General features: G+C 37.6%; 1 protein-coding gene across 9 annotated transcripts in view; it reads right to left on the bottom strand.

Annotated features, from left to right (window-relative positions):
* The window catches only part of NIPBL (NIPBL cohesin loading factor), a 215,050-nt gene extending 214,401 nt beyond the window's left edge, over positions 1-649 (bottom strand). For 4 of the 9 annotated variants that reach the window (XM_089908775.1, XM_089908777.1, XM_089908774.1 and 1 more), the window contains exon 1: positions 229-649. The gene's annotated coding sequence lies outside the window, so the exon portion shown is untranslated. The remainder of the gene's footprint in view (positions 1-228) is intronic. The other 5 variants (XM_089908773.1, XM_022599169.3, XM_089908776.1 and 2 more) reach the window with 3 other exon arrangements.
* Positions 650-10,469: the final 9,820 nt, after the last annotated feature.

The following is a 10,469-nucleotide window of genomic DNA, read 5'->3' as shown; positions in this document are numbered from 1 at the left end:
CCTCCCCGGCCGCCCGGCAGGAGCCCAGTCCCCGCCACCGGAGCCGGCCGGGAGAGGGTACCAAACCACCGCCACCCAGGGCGGCTGCCACCAGAGAGGAGCGAACTCTAGACTCGCCCGTGGAGGAGACCTGGGGCCGCTAAGGAAACGGCGGGGAGGGGAGCGAGGAGGAGAGACGCTGAGGACCTGGCGCCGCCGCCGCCGCCGAAATAAAGAGCAGGAATTTACCTGGGCGAATCGGCGTCTGAATCCAAGGGGAGGCCGAGGCCGCTGTGGCGAGAGACTATAATCCGGGCCGGGAGGGGGGGTGGCTACGGCTCCTCTTCCGTCTCCTCAGTGCGGGGAACATGTAGAGCCGGGGGGAGACCAGCCGAGAAGACAAATCGCTGCTTCTTCTTCCTCCTCCTCCTCCTTCTCCCACATAGAAACACTCACAAACACCCGACCGGGGGCCCGAGCTACCGGGGGGGCATCGCCGCCGGCCCGGGAACCAATCCTCCAGTCGGCGGGGGCGTCCCTCCCTGCGGCTTGGTGGTGTCGGGTGAGTCGGTACCGACGGAGGGAGGGGGGGGAGGGCGGGGGGGGAAGGAGCCCTGTGTGTGTGTCTCTCTCGTTTCGTCTCTCCCTCTCAGAACAAAATGCCGACCGGAAGTGCAGCTGCAGGAATGACTCCCTCCGCCGGCGCCAAACACTAACAACCACCCCCTCTTCCCCACTCCACTTCCGCCACCGCCGCGCCGCCGCCGCCACTTCGGTTCGCGTCTTCGGCTGCGCTGCACCGCACGGCCCGCTCCGCTCCGCACCGCACCCGGGGCCGGGCGGCGGCCGGCAGCAAGGCGGCGGCGGCTCTCCTCTGCGCCTTTCTCCTCAGGGCGGCTGTGGATGTTGCCTTTTAGTGTCGATCTTGCGGAGCGGCGTTTTCGCTGCGGCACGGGCGGGCCGGGTCTTCCCGCTCTTTATTTTCCTGGAGGCCGACCGGAGCGGGGCCCGAGTTCGGTGGTGGTAGCGTGCGTGGGGGGCGCTCAGGCCCGGACCGTCTCGCAGCCCGCGCACGCCGCCCCAGCTGTTCGTCTTTAGCTCTCGGGAGCCGAGCTCGGGGCGGCCACGTAGAGGACGCCCGCGATCCGACGGCGACCGAGCATTTTTTAAATGGTGTCCTTGCAGCCGGGTGGATGGATGTATCGTATTGTACACCTTTCTCTCCTTTTGAGAGGCCAGACTTTACGCCAGTCTCTGCATTATTTCTGAGGAGTGAGAACGCAACGCGTGGAGGAGACGAAGATTCTCAGCTGGATTGAAATGGAACCATGTTTGTGATGCATATATTTCTGGAAATATGTGGTCTTTTCTGGTCTTGCATTTTGTTGCCTGTGGTTTTGGCTCTTGCCTAGCAGTCGGGAGAAGGGCCTATAGGCGACGCTGTTCGAGCGAGGAGCCAGTCCGTGCTCCCCTCTAGGTGTGGGTGGAGCCGAGCACGCGGGGAGAGCCGGCGGAGTGCGGGCCGCGGGGGGGCCTGGGGCCAGACGATTTCAGACTTCGTTTTCCTTTACGTTCGAAACAGTGAGGTAACTGGCCAAGGCTGGAGTACAAATGTGCTTGTGTGTACAGTTCCAAGCCTCCTGTAGTCTCTGACTGAAACACGTGAAATAACTTTACCGTACAGGTCACTATTAAATTTACTTCTGTACATTAAAAGGGGGCTATTCTTCAGGTAAAAAGTGCATAGGTAAGCTAATTTTACTCAAACGGGACGAAATTTGTGTTATATTTTCATGAGTTTACTTAAATGGTATGTTAATTATATATGCATATGTACCGGTACGCTTAAATAGGAAAATTTTCCCCACAGGTTATTCCTTTTGCCTCACATCACTCGAAGGACTAAATCAGATCTTGTCACTCCTTGACTCTAGACCCTGCCATTGTTTAGCTGGGAGTAAAAGCCAAAGCCTTGACCGCGGCCTAAAGGCGGTGCGCTCGGTGGCGCCGGGGCAGGCTTCCTTGGCCGCCTTGCAGGCAGGACGTCTGTCCTGGCTTTTCCTTCGGCCAGGGTCTTTCCCCAAGGACCACAGAGTTTGCTGCCTCACCTTCAGGATTTTGCGCAACTGTGTCCTCGGGGCTCCGTGGCCACTCTTTAAACTGCAAGTTCCCGGTACCTTTTCCCCATTTTTATCCTTCAGGCGTTCTACATATCTTACATGTTTATCTCGTTATCTGTTTTAACCAATAGATAACGTAAGCTCTAGGAGGCGAGGTTTTTTTTTTCTTTCCTCCACTGTTGTTTTGTGGAGAAAATAATTCCTGACACACAGTAGATGCTTAATATTTGGTTAATGAATGAATGACGATTGTAAGGGCCCTGACCCCACCCACACAATACACCAGTTTCTGAACTCTGTCCCTTACATATGTATATACTTACACACTACAGAGAACTTTATGAAAGATTTGTGGAAAAAAAAAAAAACCCTAGGGAAAAAAATGCAAGTTTATTACAAAGTTCTAGGAAACGGTACTACTTGTAGACATTGAAAGCCGTCCACAACAACACCAGAAGCCCACAAACTGTGATAATTATTTGTTTTGGGGTTTCTGTAAATGGGCTTGCTAGAGGACAGTGCATTATTGGATTATATGATCATATGCATACTGGGGCAGTTAGCTTTGCTCTCTTCCTGAATGACAACCTGCGTTCTTCATCCAGTCTGTCCTCTTTCTTGCAAAATCGTTTAATCATTTAATCACTAAATTAAAGTCTGAAAATTTGGTTGGTTTAGCCCAAACCCAGCACTACTGTAAAAGTTCATTCAGCAAGTATCTATCGGGCACAAAATGTGTGCCCGGCACAAAGATTCAAAAGGTGCTGTGTTTCTGAGGCTTAAAGGACCACATATGGCTACTTTGGTTACTACTCAATTATGCTGTCAAGCAAAGCCAACGCTAGTGAGATTTATTTTTACAGTTTCCTTCTGAAGAAAAGGTTCAGTGAATGCTGAGGTCAGGCTTAGTGTGGATATTTTAATCCACCTCTTAGTTTGCTGTTCATTTACATTTACTTACTTTATGATAAGCACCAGGTATACCAATAAATTAATTGATAAGTGATTTTTGAAAACTGAAACAAATTGAGAATTTTTATTTTCTAGTGGTTGGATAAACAGGGCTTTTAAATTAAAATACAAATGCCAGGAAACTAACAACTATGCTATAAGCCTTTGGCAGTGATATTACAAATAATCATATTTCATGTATGGAATTTTTGGACAAGAAAAGGTATTTTATAACCATTAATACAATTAATTAGACACTGTTTAGTAAATCCGCTTGTTCATTATAAGTGTACCTTTTAATCTTAAAGAATAGCTTTAATATATAGATGGTTTAGAATATGTTTTTTGTTCATTTTCAAAATACTAATATTTCAGTTTGCTTAGAGAAGCACCATTATCTTCTTATATACTTCCTTAAATGTTACTGGTAAGCTGATAATTTTGCATGTCCAGGTAACGAAATTCTTGGCATTATTGTAGCATTTAATTTAAAATTTTAGATATTTTTTAGTTTCTTCTCTCATTTATTTATTAAGGACTTAACTAGGTGCTATAATTAGCTTTACAGTAGGCACCTCCTAAACATTAGTGAATTAAAAATAGACAGGGTCCCTGCCTTTAAGTGTTTTAACTTGTATATAGTTTATACCAATTTTTTTCCAAATCATAGAATTAATGAAATTGTTTCAATGCATATCAGGATATTTATCCATTAAATCAAGTGTTTTGCTTGCCTAAATTTAAGTATCCAAGTTGAGATCTTGTGTAGACTATTAATATAATCTTAGTGTTTTCTCTATTTCATTGTTTCTTGGTGTTTGTTTTTTGGGGGTCTTTTTGCTTAATAATTATCTTCCTCACCACCATCTATTTATTTTGCTCTTACATGTTAAAACCTTTATGTCCAAAATCAGTTGATTTATGGTGGGCTTATGTTTCATTGTTAGATCATTGATGTATCAATTCTTAGTTTGTAGGGTAACCCAGTAAACCTTTAATTTGACCTAATATTGCCTCCTTGCTTTAAGTACTGGGTTGCACTACTCATTTTATTTGCCAAGGAGATTCCTGGATATTCCCGTATGTATTCTTGATCAATAAATGGCAAAAGATTTAATAAAATATTTTAAAATGGATTTTAAGTATTAACTACTGAATGTCATCAACAGGAATTGGTACAATTGGCAAATTATGAATTATTTTTATTGAAAATATTTTTCTTTAAGATAAATACAATTTGCCATAAAATGATAGGAATAAAAAATTTTAGAAAATAATTTTCTTCTCATTTTTTCTACCAGTTTTATCATTTGTGATAAAATTAACTTACAGGAACAGATTTTGAAAAAATAGACATATAGTGTATATACGTTTCATAGATTATTTCAAACTACCAAAATTATTTCACATATCGGATAATTAAAGTTACTTTTAGGAATGTTTTTATCTTAAACTTTGACAAAGTATTAATTATAGATGTTCATTTGAGGGTGAGCTACAAAAATATCAAATAGTCTGTAAATGTTTCTATTTCAAGTTCTCAAAGTAAATACCTTTATCAAATTTGTGATAGTGTTTATGAAGGTTATTCAGCATATCTTATCGATTTTTGTTAAGATGATAGAAATGAATTGTTTTTCCCCTGAATGACTTAGTTCATGTTGGCCTTGGAGAACAGGCTTTGTCTTTTCATGAATCCTTCTCACCTCTAATTAAGGATTTTCTCTAAATTCATAGATTTTATTATTCATGCTATCCATTTATAATCCTGTGACTTTCCTATATTGTTGTTTATATTTTTGTGTAGCTATGCCTTATGTTCCTGGATCAAAGTGACTAGTTCTGTGTTATACTACATTGCGAGTTTCACTGTGCATTGCATTACTGTAGGGCCCTCAAAAAGTGCACTTCTGAAATATAAATTCAATATAAAATTATTTAGGGTCATTAAATCATCATGAAAGCCTCTTCTTAATGGAACCTATGCATATGCTGAATGTGAACCAGAGAATTAAACTCTACACGCATTTTAATACTAAACTAATCTGGAACAACACTGTTTAAAAACTTAACATCTAAAATAGGTATGAAGGAAGTGCTTATGATGCACATTTCAAAGCACCTCCTCTAGACCAGTGTTTTAAAACTGGGTCATGTACCATTATGGGTCATGAAATAAATTCAATGGGTTGAGACTAGCGTTTTTTATTTGAAATAGAGGAAAGAATAGAAAATCTAAGAGTACATCACACATGGTAAAGTCTGTATTTATAAACATTCATTCCATTTATGTGTGTGCATGTGCTGGGTTACCTTGTAAAATATATTTTTTATTCTGGGTATAGGCCAGAAAAAGTAGCGTTTTATCTACCGTTCAGATTTTCCTTTACTTCCCCCCTTAGAAAATGAAAAAGAAAAATGCTAGAAAGTTCTGATTGCCTATGAAATAGTGAGGAATTTTAGAGGAGGCACTAGGATATTTTAGAGAAGTTTGATATTGGTTACAGAAAGGTGATCTTAAGGTAAGAGGTAGGTAATAAACTATGTATCAATGGAAACATCAAATTTGGTTGAAGTTGTGAGAAGGAATTATTTTCCTAGTGGAGCTAAATTTGGTGTGTTTAGGTCCACAACTATTTTCTTACTGATTTGTTGTAGCGCATTTTCTAATCTCAGATGCCCAATACAGCAGAATAATAAATAAAAGGCAAAAAATGTTTTTCTGTTTCTTCCCACCTAACCTTCAATCTCAAAACAGATATTAACTAGTCATAGGAGTGCAAAGCAAACTGCTACCTTCACAAAGTGATTATCATACGAACAAGTTATTCCCTGAAAATGAAACTCCTGAAAAATAACAAACTTTCAATAAGGTTTTTCTCTCTGGCCAAAGTAAATAATAATTTCTTAACTTCAAGTAAATAGTTAACTTTCATTTGCCATCTAGCTCATCTGTGTATTTAAATAAATGTACTTAAAACTGTGTACAGAATTTAAAAGGGAAATTTTAAAATGAGAGAATTGTGTATAGAATTAAAAGGGAGGCAATATACTGTGATCAGTGGGATGAAAACTACCTACCAAACAGAAAATGAGAATTGTTATACTGAAATGTTTTAATAAAATTTAGGCATTTTGAAAAATTTAAACATTTCATTACCATTTCACCTTATTTCAGTATAGATTTCAGTATTGTAATGTTGGTGAGCGTTAATGAAAGGTTTTTTTCCAGACATATGATACCAGCTCCCTTTTGATTATAGATGTTTAAGGCCTAGTTTGATTAAAACCTCAGCTAAACACAAAATTTTCTAGAGAACTGACATGAGAATCTCAAACTCAATTATTGAACCAAAGCTTATTCACCCCAAATATTTCACCAATACAAATATGTACCTTATTGAACTAAGAAAGGAATTATATTACTAACCAGCAGAGGGAGCCAAGTCAGTCCTGAAAGTTAGGAGTGTAAAGAAAGACCACATGACTTCCTGTTGTGAGTTTGTTGTGGCAGCTGTTCAGTTTAGTCTACCAAAAAGCCAAGTAGAAGGCTAAGAAGGCTACCAATGTATCAGATGTGGATAGGGTGACAATTCTGTCAAAATTACGTTGCAGGAAGCAAACTGAAAGGAAACACTTATGCTTAAGTTAAGGGCAGCCTTGCGAAGAATGTGTAGCATAAAAGAGAATTCTTTAAAAACATGTTAAAAACTAAATGAGTAAAATACGCAAACTAACATTGGTTTTCTTTCTACTATAGGTAGTGAAACTTAGGTGGATCAGAACAAAGCAAAGCTTATTAACCATTAAGCAGAAGCAATTCAAGTAGAAATATAAAAGTGGAAATGTCTCGGTATTATAACCTAAGATGGAAAACCAAAGAAAATAGTACCTAGGGCCATGATGAATTACTCACTAGATATAACAGTAAACCATTTCTTAATAATTCCATTTTTATTGAAAGCTGAAATTAGTCTCTAATAGGCACATTATAAAATGATCAAGTTGGCAGAAATAGATTGATCTTACATTAAAATTGTATGTACTTTGATAATCTAAAAAACAAAGGATAAATTTTAATAAAGAATGATTACAGTGAGTTAATATGAGGTGATTTTTCACTTTAAAAATAAAAAATAGAATTGTTTCCATTACCCTTTATAAACAAAACAAAAAGTAATACCTTGATTTGTGACATGTTTGGAGGAATATAGTAGCTAAATGACAGTTGTACTGTCAGCTTATTTAATATATTCTAAGTACCTCAAAATCTCCGATAGAATGATTATTCGAAGTAAATTTGTAAGAGCTGGGCGTTAGCTAACTGTATTAAAATTTAAAAATTTAAAGGTCCAAACAATTTTAGTTTAATAAACTAAATAATGGTAGTCTAACTGCTTACTCATTGTAAGGTTTGTGGAAACATACTGTCCAAAGCATAGAAGGACAATGGATTCAGGGAGATTTTAGCTATAGGTATATTTACTTATGTGTTTGTTCATTCTAAAAATATACTTCTTGAACACGTACTATCTCCACAGGACATGGAGCATGTATTCATTCTTACATCTTGTTGAAAGATTTAATTTCATTAATATTATGTGAATAGTCATAGAAATTCAATATGCAGCCCATTGAATCCAAGGAGATGGCACTTAGAAGAAAATCATTTAATATTGAGTACTAGAAGGTAGACTGTAAACCTCCGTAAGTTCTTTTATAATACTACATTATACTGACATTATATATTGTCATCTGGTGTCAAATCAGTTAATCACAGCAATAATATCCAATAAGTAAAATTCATCTAATAGCAGCTGTAGAGACATTTTAGTGCCAAAAAAGAATTCAACCAGTATTACTGCGAATTATGTGCTTCTTTTACACATAAGTTGCTATAAATTTGGGCTATTAGAATTGCATAAACTGACTTCCGTGGTGGAGCAGTGGTTAAGAATCCAACTGCCAATGCAGGGGATACGGGTTCTATCCCTGGTCTGGGAAGATCACACATGCTGCGGAGCAACTAAGCCCGTGAGCCACAACTAGTGAAGCCCGTGCTCCGCAACAAGAGAAGCCACTGCAATGAGAAGCCCACGCACTGCAATGAAGAGTAGCCCCCACTCGCCACAACTAGAGAAAGCCTGCGCGCAGCAATGAAGACCCAACACAACCAAAAATAAATAAATTAATTTTTAAAAAATGCATAAACAGCCTGACCTTTTAATTATATTTTAAATTTTGTTAGTGTTTTCACCCATGGGAAATGCTATACTGATCTTTTAAAAATTTCATTAATAAAGTGGCAGTAGCTTTGCCATGAACCATTTTTTATTGATAAGCATAATAATGGGTTAATTCATCAAAATTCAATAAAAACTATTAACTTTGTCACCAAAGTCAACATTTCAGAGTCTAAAATACGTAGTATGTTTTTCTGCTTTATCTAGTTTTTATTTAATATCTAAAGCTCTGTAAAGATAAAACCAAAGGAAGGAAAGAAAATAGCTCATACCTTATCTTATTCCAGAGTAGGGAATGGTGACAGATTAAGAAAAGCACCCAAACAGTGACTTCCAGTGAACAAAATGAGGTCTGAGTAAAGAATTTTGCTTTCCCTAAAAAAAATTAAATACAACATTTTAGTCAGGAATTTATACCCACACATGAATACTGTTTTTAACGCTGCACTTGAGACATTTGAAATATTTTTTTTTCTCTTTGAAAAAACAACACCAAAATCCAAATTGCTTTAGTAGTCATGTTTCTAGTTTATCATCTTCTTTTGGTCTTACACTGTTGAATTCTGCATCTCTTCTAAAGCACCTCTCTGGTGTAGCCTTCTCGCTATTGCCTTCTTCCTAATTCAGTCATCAACATTCATTAGCTTTCTCCAATATATTCAGCTGATTTCTCATGATCATATCCAGACAAACTATGTAACTTTTGCTTTATGTAAGGAGAAATAGCTTATTATGAATTTAGAAGAGCTATAGTAGTACTTGACAATACTTTATATATGCAAAAGTATTTTTAATTTGAAGAACTTACTGCACATCTTGTAGGCGTTATGTAAAAAATTTTAATGTCTTTTGTTTTAGTTTAGAATTAATAATGATTTAATGTTTAATCTTGTGTTTACATTAAATATTTTGGGCTTTAATTCTCCCTATAATATTCCTGTAAAAACATCATGGTTGTGAAATCTCGGTTTAAGAAATGCTCATCGGAAAACTGGTTTGAAATTATTCTGATTACAATGTAACTATTATATTCAGTATGGCAAGAGTTAAGTGTGACCTCTGAATAAATGTGTTTTTAATTCTGAGTATCAGAAGACAAGGTGCTTCTTAAAGAAATTTTGAATTTGTATATCCAAAGTTAAGAGATAAGTGTTTTTTACTTACATTTACAACATTTTTACTGTAGAGCCTTCATTTGACAAGCATGTACCCAGCACCTATCTACTGGAAACAGTAAATCCAAATGAATAACCTTGTCTGTTTCTTCATACAGCTCACAGCCAAAAGGAAGACTAGATCAAATACCCTTAAGACAGTGAAATAAATGACTATGAGTTGTATCAAAAGTGCTATGAAAGTACTAAAGATACCTGGAGGTTTTGAGAAAAGCTTCACAGGAGAGGTAAAATTTGAACATTAGTGGAGGAGAAGTAATTTTCCAGGCAAAGAAAGACAGGAAGAAAGGAAATCAACCATTCTAAAGAGGGAGACGAACATATAAAAAGGTATAAAATTGGGAGATTGGGATTGACACATACACACTACTATATATAAAATAGATAACTAATAAGGACCTACTGTATAGCACAGGGAACTCTACTCAATACTCTAATGACCTATATGGGAAAAGAATCTTAAAAAGAGTTGATATATGTATATGCATAACTGATTCACTTTGCTGTACAGCAGAAAGTAACGCAACATTGTAAATTAACTATACTCCAATAAAAATTTTTTTAAAAATAAAAAGGTATAGATGCATAAGAAAGTTCCTTGTATTTCATAATCTGAAAATTGGTTTGGTTAGAATGCAGGTTAGGTAAGGAGTCTGGGATCTGCTTACTCCAGTATAAAGTGTTTGGATTTTATCCCACACTCAACAGGTAAACATTAAAAAATTTTACACCCAAGATAATATGATAAAATTTGCATTTCAGAATCACTCTACAAATTAACATTAAAAAGTACCTGTTGCATTAGAAAAAAAATAAAAGTATGAACCTGCAAGTTTCATACTATTTAGAAATATATTCTGAGTATTCATACTCTTTGTACTCATACTCTTTGACACAGAGCTTTCTCACTTGGACTCTTGATGTGGCTTTTTAAATTTCAATTAAAGCAGAAAGAAACTTAGGAAACTGAATGAAGGAAAGATGCTATGTGAGGGAGGCTG

This window comes from Delphinapterus leucas, chromosome 3 (assembly GCF_059928025.1).
Source record: "Delphinapterus leucas isolate spDelLeu-1000000601 "Yukka" chromosome 3, BTC_Dleu_Yukka2, whole genome shotgun sequence".
Lineage (NCBI taxonomy): Eukaryota > Metazoa > Chordata > Mammalia > Artiodactyla > Monodontidae > Delphinapterus > Delphinapterus leucas.
The sequence above is the reverse complement of the archived record's forward strand: the minus strand, read 5'-3'. Positions and strand labels throughout refer to the sequence as shown.